Genomic DNA, 12,125 nt, shown 5'->3' with positions numbered 1-12,125 from the left:
CAACAGGTTAGGGTTTCTGGGGGGGTAGTGGCCTTGTAGGCCAGAGATGGGGGGGGGGCGGCTGGGCCGGCCGGTCGGCCAGCTGGGCCGGGGCCCAACGGGAGGGGAGGTTTCCTTTTCTTCTTTTTTTTAGTTAGTTTGTTTTTATATTTTATTTCTTTTCTTCTTTTCTGTTTTATTAAATCTCGGTGTTTATGAAAAACCCAAGTTGCACCTAAAATATTTTTAATACTTATGCCACTACCGCAATTAACTTGGCACCTAATATAAAACCATTTGTAATTGTTTATTATTTTATAATCATTTAACTAATTGTTTTGCTACTATTATATTCATTTTGAGTATTTACATATTTTATACAAGTGTGGTTTCTCCACCATAATTACCTACGCATTATTTGGCACCACCAGAACATTTTAGTTTTATTATTTGAAAACTTTTGTTGTTTGCCTATATTTTAAATTTGAATTTGAATCGTTTTGAACTAACACGAGTTTACCATCAGTAAACGAGGTGACGTGGCATCATTAGCAGAGGTTCACTGTAGCTTAATTACCCGGGCGTCACAGTAACCATCCAAGAAAAAGGATGATGAGGACTTTGAGCGCTTTGCTGAAATGATTAGGCCTATCTTTTTGCGTATGAGATTAACTAATGTGCTCAAAACAAATCCTTATGCTAAATATATGAAGGATATCATTACTAATAAAAGAAAGATACCGAAAGCTGAGATTTCCACCATGCTTGCTAATTATACTTTTAAGGGTGGAATACCAAAGAAACTTGGAGACCCCGGAGTACCTACTATAGCTTGCTCCATCAAAAGAAATTATATTAAAACTGCTTTATGTGATCTTGGAGCTGGTGTTAGTGTTATGCCTCTTTCTTTATATCATAGACTTGACTTGAATAAGTTGACACCTACTGAAATATCTTTGCGAATGGCTGATCAATCAACTGCTATACCTGTCGGTATTTGTGAGGATGTGCCTGTTGTGGTTGCAAACATTACTATTTTAACGGACTTTGTTATTCTTGATATTCCCGAGGATGATAGTATGTCTATTATTCTTGGAAGACCTTTTCTTAATACTGCAGGGGCTGTTGTTGATTGCAACAAAGGCAATGTCACTTTTCATGTTAATGGTAATGAGCATACGGTACACTTTCTGAGGAAACAACCTCAAGTTCATAGTATCAACTCTATTGGAAAAATTCCATCGATTATATTTGGAGGTTTTGAATTTCCTATTCCTACTGTCAAGAATAAATATGATATGCTTATTATAGGGGATGTGCATATCCCCGTTGAGGTAACTTAGTGTTATTCGAAATTTCTCCGGTTTCATGATTATCGGAATGAGTTTGTTAACAAGACTCGATCAACCTTGTTAGTGGATTCTTTTTGATGAGCATGATATGGATGAAACTAGAAGCACAACCTTCTGTACCCTCTCTATATTTTCTGTTAATTAGTAGAAATAAAGTAAAAATAGTATTTTTTCTGTCTATTTCCTGACTTATCCGTGCAATATAAAAATATCCTGAAAATAAAAGTCCTCAGAATGCCATGCCAATTTAATATGATTTTTTCGGGAATATTTGAGGATTTACTGTGCAAAAGTTACCGCGGAAGGAGCTGCCACCTGGCCACGAGGGTGGTGGGCGCCCCCCCCCCTCTAGGGCGCGCCCCCTGCCTCGTGGGCCCATGGTGGCCCTCCTCCACTTATCCCAGCACCCATCTTCTTCCTCTATCTCACACAAACCCGAAAAACCAACTCAAGCACGAGTTCCAGTCAAATTTGTGCTGCATAGGTGACCATGTTCTTGAGCTTGAATGTCAAATTTATATGGTTCCAAGTAGTTCTAATGCTTGATATATGCTCTAGGCACTTGTAGGAGTAGTTGCTACCAGTTTTATTGAATTTGGTTTACTTTTATTTGAAGTTACTAAAAATTTCAGATTGTTTCAGAAAAATGATGAGGAGATTATTGAGGGGCTCATCAAGCCAAAGCTCAAAGGAAAAGGCACCTAAGCCTAAGTATAATTTTCCACACACCGCGGAGATTCGGGCGTGTGAATGGCCTTCTGAAGATTTCTTGAGAGCAGTCGGTATCTATGAAGATTTTCATGAATTGGCTCACAATGCAGGCCTCACCACTTTCCTCCACGACCAATGCGATCAGTATCTCTTACTCACAAATACCTTTGTGCAAAACTTTTATTTTCATCCTAGGAACTCACCACCTACGGTGGAATTTCATTTATACGATGAGCCTAAGGAGATGTCACTTTATGATTTCTGTTGGATTTGTTTAGTCCCTTTTGAGGGCAAGACAGAAGAACCACATCATGATGATATGGCTGGGTTTATTGATAATATCACTGTAGGAGAAACCAGGAAGGTTTCCGATGAACGAATCACTAGCATACATTTTCATGTTTTGCGTTACTTTGCATTATTTGCTAATCGTTGTTTAATTGGACGCAGAAATTCTGGAAACCTTAGTATCCCTGATTTAATTATTCTGCTCCAAGGTTTATATAGTGATAACACTTTTAGTTTGGGCGGTATTATTGCTAGACGGTTAAATATGAACCATACTAAGGGCCCCATCTTTGGAGGCATTTATGCCACACGCCTAGCAGCACATTTTAACATACCTATTAGGCATGCTGAGAAGGAAGAAAAAGTGCTACCCTGTGTTTATCTAGATCATAAAAGTATGGTGGCACATGATTTTATTGTTAAAAATAGGGCAGGGGAGCTTAGATATCAATTGTTCTTCAATAAACATCATCCTGAGACTATTACCTTGCGTGCTCCTTCTTTGTTTAATTTGACTGTAGGCACGTACCTTGTTCCGTTGACGGCTATTCACGCCTACCGGAACCCTGCACCAGTCGAGGAGCCAGAACAGGAACCACAAGATGAGCCTTTGCGACAATCTGTTTATTCTTGGGATCCAAAGATGACTGTCAGCCAGTGGCAGTCAGAGTCTTCCTCTTCATCACAGTATGACCCCAACAACTATTATTATGGATATCCGCCAGGCCAGCCGTGGCCATAGACCAACTTAGGCCAAAAGCCTAAGCTTGGGGAGTATATATTTCTCATCGACATTACATTTATGTTCACACACACTCATTATTAGATGTCGGTGCTCATACTTTTTCACTGTAATATCCATGCTAGTTTATGTTCTTTTTCCTGCTTTCTTCTTGTGTGTTTGTTAAACATTAAGAAAAAACAAAAAAATTAGTAGTTTATTTTTCTGCTGCAGTAGTAATAATTAAAAAGAAAACCCAAAAATATTTCCCGTTCTTCTTCTGCTTGTTGGGAGCTTTCCCGTGTAAATAGTTTTATTTCTTTTATTTGGGGGTTAGTAGGACAAGACCATAATTAAATTGCTGAAGTGGCTCTTATATGCATTATTGTTGAATTAACCAAAGAGCCCATATCGCCTTGTCTTCTCCTGTTTATTGAATGCTCGCAGATTTCAGCTTAGTCCAATGCACGTGCACTCTTATTATTATTCACACCGTTCGGTCGTGCAAGTGAAAGGCAATTATAATAATATATGATGGACTGACTGAGATGAGAAAAGCTGGTATGAACTCGACCTCTTTTGTTTTTGTAAATATGATGAGCCCGTCGTTCTTGATTCAGCTTATAATGAATAAATATGTTTGCAATGATAATTAGAGATCATAGTTGCTTGTGCCATGCTTGATTAGCTATGAGTTATAATGGTTTACCTTGTATGCCAACATGCTATTGAGATGATTATGATGTGGTATGATGGGGTGGTATCCTCCTTTGAATGATTTAAGTCACTTGACTTGGCACATATTCACGCATGTAGTTGAAATAAAATCAACATAGCCTTCACGATATTTATGTTCATGGTGGATTATATCCTACTCATGCTTTCATCCAATGTTTATTAATTTTAATGCATGTACATGGATGTTGTCGCTCTCTAGTTGGTCACTTCCTAGTCTTTTGCTAGCCTTTACCTGTACTAAGCGGGAATACTGTGTAACATCCCGATTCTCGGAATGTTTAAGAAAAAGTTCTCCAAAAATTAGGGCGAGAAAATTTCATTTGTTTTATTTGTTAACGAAGCTTAAATTGGACTTTTTCTAATTTGGAGGACTTAATTTGAACTAATGCCAACCTAAATTAAAATTTGATTTTACCTCTTCTCTTTTAGTCGGGCGTTATTTTCTTTTCAGCGGCATATTAAAATGTGCACCTTCGATTTTCTTCGGTGTTTTTTTATATTCATTTGGCTTTGATTGAGCGTTATTCATTTTCGGGTTTCCCTAAAAGGGACCCCACTTATTTTCTATCTATCAAACTCCGAACAGAAATTCCAAGTCTCAATCCATATATCTCTATTCTGTGTGTAAATTATTTTGTTTTGTCCATCGCATAGGCTAATCCATCTCTTTCTTTTGTTATATTCTCTCTCTCTCTCTCTTTTCTAGGGTGCATCCACATTTTTCTTCCAAACCGAACTGGCCAAGCCCGTCTCTGTTTTTTTCTTCTCTCTTCCCAGTATTCCACTTGGGCCTAGCCGATCTGGTCCATTACCCCAAGGGACGCCTCTCCTCAGCTTCTCTGAACGTTCCCACTATCCTCTCATCCTCATCTTTTCTGTACGCTCCCACTATAGAAAGAAAGGAAACTTACATCATGAAGAAAGCCACCCACTAAATCCCTTTAATTGCTACCGTTTTCAAAGATAAATAAACTGCCCCATCTCCATCAAGCGAAACCTCCTCTCCTTCCTCTTCCCTTTGTACGTTCGTTCTCAACCTACAGAACATAAGAGAAAACCTACAGCCACCACACACACCCCTCCTCCAATTCCTTCAACTCTCAACCATTTCAAGTTCTCAAGATATGTAGAAGTGTGTTTTGATCTACTCTTCCAATCCCACCACTTGTCATGCCCTCTCCCTTCTCTTTCTCTACAGAAACTCTCTCTTCAAAGAATGGTGCTCCATGGACGCCGGTGCTCGTTACCGGTGACGTAGACCATCTCCATCAGCACCCTTGCGCCCCAAGATCCATCTCCACACCACGAATCCATTCAGATAAGAACGAACGTGTCCCGTAGACAACACGCGAAGAATTCAGCATGTTCGTCTACACTGTTCATCGAGTTCGTCGGATTGATTCGTCGCGCTTGGTGAGTTTCTATCCAATTCCTTTTGTGCACCTTTAAAATATCACTCAAGTTATCTCCTAGACATCATGGTTCCTCCTATTTTTAGCGGTGGTCGCGTTGATGCTATCTGTCGCATAAACCGTAGGTCATGGTCATATTTCCATCGCTTTTGTTCATCGTTTGATCTTGACCACAATAGAGGAAATGTTTTATATGGTTGTAGCAATCCCATAGTGGAGTTAGATTACTTGTTTAGTTAATCGAGTTTTATTATAGATTTTTGGTTGTTGATCGAACTATTTATTTATATGTTATTTTCTTGTGTTCTTGATACGGGTAGGAGTGTGTGCTAGCTATCTCATAATTTGTGTGTGTCATATGGTTTACTATATTTAGTTTACTCTTGTTTAAATTGCTAAAATAGTTGTACATCGTTTCGGCTCGATATTGTGTGGTAGTATGTATTTCCCTTTTGTGCATGCTTACTAATATTTATGAATTATAGTCATGTGTAGTATTTTGTGTTTTTAATATAGATTGATTTTGAGTTACTAAACATCATATAATTTTGTAGTCATGTGTTATGCGAGTGTACAAGTTTTTGTGAATGTTTACCACGCGTAGAAGTTGATTGGTGTATTTAATTATCATTGTCCGTACGTGCTTGGTGGGTGTTATTATTTTAATTAGATTTAGATCATTATTAGTGAAATATTTTATTTATTATATTAGTAGTATTTGGTGTTGTTTATTGTTCTATATTGAGAATGGGTACACATTTTTGGTGATATCTCCATGCGTAGAACATTGTAGAATTATTGTCTTTGCCTGATTTCTTTAATTGTGAAATACTTAATGTCTCGACTATTTAATTTTGTTTAGCATGGCGTTATCATAGATATGGTTTACATATTCATTTTCGTCCATGTCACATGTTGGTTTTAAATCATGCCTTGTCTAAGATAAATGTTTAAATATTTTTGCATGTGTGTTGTATAGTTGTGATGTCATGCCATGTTGTAGGATATGATGTTTATTTTAATTGTGTGTGGTATCTAGTCGTTTACACTAGTATTCATAAATTGGTATATTAACTTAGAACATTGCCATGCTTGTGGTGAATTGCTTGTCGTGGAATTATTATTTTTGTATGATATGAGAGTCACACATTATTGCATAGTGTTTCTCTTATTTTATAGATGTTTGGAATCCAATATAGATAAATGTTGCATTTCTTAAATTGGTGTTATGTTGATATTCTCAAATTTATGTTTTACTTTACCATTGGTTGTTAATTATCCTAGGTGTTTAATTACCTAGAATGATAGTTGTTCATACTTAGTTGATTGAGATGCCATGTTAGTACTTACTCAAAGTAGAATGCATATTTTTGATTATATGCCTACCATGTGATATACGGTTGCTAGTTTTTATCTTATATTCATGCTTTTGGTTATACCTTACTTGGTAGGTATACATGATAGTAGTTTGATGATATCGCGTAGTTCTGTATCCTATGTCGTTGCAAGTGTAAGTGGTACTAGATAGGTAATGCAAGTCATTTTTGTTATTCCTGCTATGATATCTCATTGCTTGATGTTGTTGATGCCATGGCATAGATGTTCACTTGCTTACATGTTAATTGCTTACTCGGTGTGCTTATTTGTCATAACTAGTATGTAAGATTATGTGATCTTGCCAGTCTTGATATTCATGTTAGTTGATATCAACTAAGTTATCTTATTGTTGTGAGTTGTATTCTATTGGTTTCATACTTTGGCATTCCGTGTGATGATCATTCATACTTAGCATTATACATTTGTATCTTGTGATTGCATTGTTGTATGCCTAGCATTTGATATATTTTGTTTACCTTTCTATTGCATTATGATATGCCTAGACATATTTCATGCAAGTAATCTTTCATGTCTTATGATGTTGCGTGTGTTATAGTTGCTTAGTTTAGTTCTTCCTTATAGATGTTTAACTTCATTACATCTTAGTATTATGAGTGTTTTAATACTTGTTGCTATGACTCATATACTTAGGACGAGTCATATGTCATGTGAATAAGTTGTGCTTTGGTCACACACTCGGTGTGTGCATCATGCTTTGTTATTGTAAGCATGTGGTGATAATATCATTGCTAGTGGTTATTGATATGAGTTATTCTTTATTATTAAGACCATGTAATAGTTTTGTATCTTCTCATGAGCACTTGTATGTTGAATGCGTGTGTTATTAGTAAATACATCTTTATGATCCTATACTCACATGCCGTGGGTGAGATGTGTAATCAGTTTGTACCATAGTTATTGGTTTATCTTTTGTTATGTAAATTCTTACCAATAGCAGTTATGATTGGGTTTTAGTACTTGCTTGTTGTTAACCATTATACATATTTGGATTCATCCAAATATTTATGTTTGGTCGATTATTACGCTTAATCATACCATGTCTAGGATAGTTGTTCATCCATTCGTTCCATGTGTTATATAGTTTCTTGTTAATTGTTTGACAAATGAAAATGGTTTGGTACAATGGAGTGATCATATTTTATCCAAATATTTATTTATGGTTAACTTTTAAGTTTATCATGTCATGTTGTGTTTGTGTAGTTAAATGCATAGGACAGTTCCTTTTCATGTGTTGATGCCATTGCTTTTGTTATATAGTTAGGTGTGATGTGTAGTGGGTACTACTAGTGGTTAGTATCATAGTTCATATTAAAACATTAGTACTGTTGACAAGCCTTGATTATCCATCATCAACTAAACCATGTCAATTCATCGAGTCCTCTACTTACCTTCCAGTCATGTTATCTCCTTTTGGAATCTCCATCTTGATCAGTATCTTGCTATCAATCCACTCTTAATTTGTTTTGGATGTTATTTGGATTTACTTTTGCTTTGGTATTTATTGTTTGTCTTTTGCTATCGTTAGGACGAGTAGGGAGTGACGACGATGTGGCACATGGACAGAAACAGGTTACCGAAGAAGGACTCAACAATGAAGGCATGCCTCCTTCTTTGATCATATTTATCCTATGTTTACAAAATTGCATTCTGTTTTATGGTTACTATATGCATGCTATTTTAATTCTTGTAGCTAGCATGTCGATTGGCACATTACCTTGATCCGCTTGTCGCCTATTCAATTGACACCTGAGTAGAATTATAGTATTCTAGTAGAGTAGAAATGCTCAGCCATGCTTATTACCCTATAGGTGCATTGTTGAATGACCTTTGAGTCATTGACACTTTAAACTTATCGTTGAGCTAGGCCGATTGGCCCTTGTTGATCTCCTCTACTCTCTTCTACTCTGGGTGAAACTTACCATCTGAATACTGGCGCGGGCGACAGCTGAATCAAGGATTGAAGGAGTGATTGGCTGCCCTTCACAGGTTGAAGGGGGCAATCAGTCGTCCGTGCCGCATGAGGCCTAATAAGTCTTGGATTTGAAGATTGTGATAATAGTACAACCACATGCTATATGGGCACTGGCTTGGTTAATTAGTTAGTTCACTCTTATTGTAGTCATCGCCGTACCGCAGATGGGATAGCTGCCTTGCGAGGAGTATCCTCGGCACAAAAGGGGGGTCCGGACTGTAAACTGCGGTTACTTCCGTGTTGAAACCTAGTGGTCTTGGCACAGTAAGTTTGGTCTAATGAAAGACCTTGTCACAATCTCCCTACCGGTATACCAAATGGTGTACTACGCTAGCGATGGCTAGTGGCAACAAGTAGGGATTGTGTCGTGTGGGTAAAGTGTACAACGTCTGTAGAGTGTAAAACTATTCGAATAGCCGTGTCCACGGTCAAGGATAGCACATGAATCTTTCTTGACGTACAGGACCTGTCTTACTTATTCCCTCTTTGCCCCTATGCTTGAAACCTATGAAGGACGTGAGTTGATCGAGGATCCTCACTTGATGAAAGTTGTTCTAGAAATAAAACATGTTTTCATCTAAAACTGCTTTTATCCAACTACTTTATTTGACAAACAAAATTAGCTTTATGCAAATGAGCCATACAGTCTTCCTTTGAAGCCACATGTAGCTATTAGATCCTTCCTCGAGGGAGGCATGTTGAGTACGTAATGTACTCATGGCAATAATTTTGTTGACAATAGAGTTGCATGAAGATGAAGGTGATGACTACGACTACTATGGCGATCCGTAGGAGTGAGGTCACGTGGACTACATCAACTGCCTGTGGCTGAGATGGAGTCGCTACGCATTGTACTTTCCGCTGTTTTCTGAATGTAATAAGTGTCATGAGACATTTATCTAGGCATGCCTTGTGGCAAGATATATTTAAAATTGTAATACCTTTTATGTATTGTGCAATGATATCATTTCACTGTGTTGTCAACAATGATCCTGGGGTTGACAAATATACACAGGAGGGTCTGGAAGTTAATTCCAGGTTCTCACAGAAGTGGTATCAGAGCCGATGTCGACCTAGTCGCGTGGCCTTAGTTAGAAATGGAAAGCCTTAGGGACTATTGTCATAAGAAAAACTATTTTGAAAAGGAGCATTCTCGTACTCTTCTCCTTCACTATTGCTATTGTCATCTCATCTTATTCAACTGAAATTTAAACTCTACCTCTCTACCATCTTCTTTGTAGTATGTGAAACCCTTTTCCCTGCCCTTGGTGTTGAAAAGTCAAAAGCTTCACGCAATGTGCCAAGAATTTCAAGATAACTTCAACCCCTGGAGCTTTGTGTAGCAACATTTTTCCAAGAGAAGACACTTAGAGACCTCAAGAAAACAACAACCATCGATCATGATCCAATCATCAACATCGAAGATTAGCCCCAAGATTTATTGTGACCAGCCATATAGGATTAGGTTGGTTAACACCCTTGTAGTGATAGAACTAGTAGCTTGGAGACGCAAAACCTTTCTTGTGTGAGTATTGTCTGCATATTTTTGGTGTTTTCCTATGCAGTCATACTAAAACCTTATTTGCCAAAATGAGTTGCTTTTGAGTTTTATTTTGATAGATTCATGATTATCTAGGTGTTTTCTTTTGTCTATCTTCTGGGGTATCTCCGCCTTGTGTAGGATTCTATTAATCATCTTTATGCTTTTCTCTCTTCTCTATAAACCCTGGAAGACACTTTGAGAGCAAGGAAGCCACAAAAACCGTTTGGAGGTCTATTATCAAAGTGAACCTTATGGAAAACCTCTTTTAAGGGGGGTAGTAGACAATGATTGTGTCAAGATTGAAGATTTGAAGACCTTCATTTGCCAGGAAAACGAAGATTGAAGACCTTCACTACACCTACCATAAAGTTCAAACTTGAAGGATCAATTAGTCCAGCGGGACCAAAGCTTCACCAACAGAAGAAGGACAAGACTGAAGAATGTTCAACCAGTTACAGAAGCTATCAGATTACCATCGCCAAGACCGAAGGACCGCTTACAAGCCTTGAGCAAGCTAGAGATAGTATGGATAATTGAAGTATCTCTAATTAAGACCCCGAGGTTGCTTTCCATCAAGACCAGAATCAACAGTGATTCCAAGTTTCTGAGAAGAACTATGTCGAGGGATAAGCTAACCCAAACCTATTCTCATTAGTCAGCCTGAATCTCGGGGACGAGATTCCTTTTAAGGGGGGTAGACTTGTAACATCCCGATTCTCAAAATGTTTAAGAAAAAGTTTTCCAAAAATTAGGGCGAGAAAATTTCATTTGTTTTATTTGTTAACGAAGCTTAAATTGGACTTTTCTAATTTGGAGGATTTAATTTGAACTAATGCCAACCTAAATTAAAATTTGATTTTACGTCTTCTCTTTTAGTCGGGCTTTATTTTCTTTTCAGCGGCATATTAAAATGTGCGCCTTCGATTTTCTTTGGTGTTTTTTTATATTCATTTGGCTTTGATTGAGCGTTATTCATTTTTGGGTTTCCCTAAAAGGGACTCCACTTATTTTCTATCTATCAAACTCCGAACAGAAATTCCAAGTCTCAATCCATATATCTTTATTCTGTGTGTATCTTATTTTCTTTTGTCCATCGCATAGGCTAAATCCATCTCTTTCTTTTGTTATATTCTCTCTCTCTCTCTCTCTCTCTCTCTCTCTCTCTCTCTTTTCTAGGGTGCATCCACATTTTTCTTCCAAACCGAACTGGCCAAGCCCGTCTCTGTTTTTTTCTTCTCTCTTCCCAGTATTCCACTTGGGCCTGGCCGATCTGGTCCATTACCCCAAGGGACCCTCTCCTCAGCTTCTCTGAACGTTCCCACTATCCTCTCATCCTCATCTTTTCTGTACGCTCCCACTACAGAAAGAAAGGAAACTTACATCATGAAGAAAGCCACCCACTAAATCCCTTTAATTGCTACTGTTTTCAAAGATAAATAAACTACCCCATCTCCATCGAGCGAAACCTCCTCTTCTTCCTCTTCCCTTTGTACGTTCGTTCTCGACCTACAGAACATAAGAGAAAACCTACAGCCACCACACACACCCCTCCTCCAATTCCTTCAACTCTCAACTGTTTCAAGTTCTCAAGATATGTAGAAGTGTGTCTTGATCTACTCTTGCAATCCCACCACTTGTCCTGCCCTCTCGCTTCTCTTTCTCTACAGAAACTCGCTCTCCAAAGAATGGTGCTCCATGGACGCCTGTGCTCATTCCCGGTGACGTAGACCATCTCCATCAGCACCCTTGCGCCCCAAGGTCCATCTCCACACCACGAATCCATTCAGAGAAGAACGAACGCGTCCCGTAGACAACACGCGAAGAATTCAGCATGTTCGTCTACACTGTTCATCGAGTTCGTCGGATTGATTCGTCGCGCTCGGTGAGCTTCTATTCAATTCCTTTTGTGCACCTTTAAAATATCACCCAAGTTATCTCCTAGACATCATGGTTCCTCCTATTTTTAGTGGTGGTCGCGTTGATGCTATCCGTCGCATAAACCGTAGGTCAT

Source organism: Triticum dicoccoides, chromosome 2A, assembly GCF_002162155.2.
Source record: "Triticum dicoccoides isolate Atlit2015 ecotype Zavitan chromosome 2A, WEW_v2.0, whole genome shotgun sequence".
In the NCBI taxonomy this organism is placed as follows: domain Eukaryota; kingdom Viridiplantae; phylum Streptophyta; class Magnoliopsida; order Poales; family Poaceae; genus Triticum; species Triticum dicoccoides.
This window is presented reverse-complemented; position numbering follows the sequence as displayed.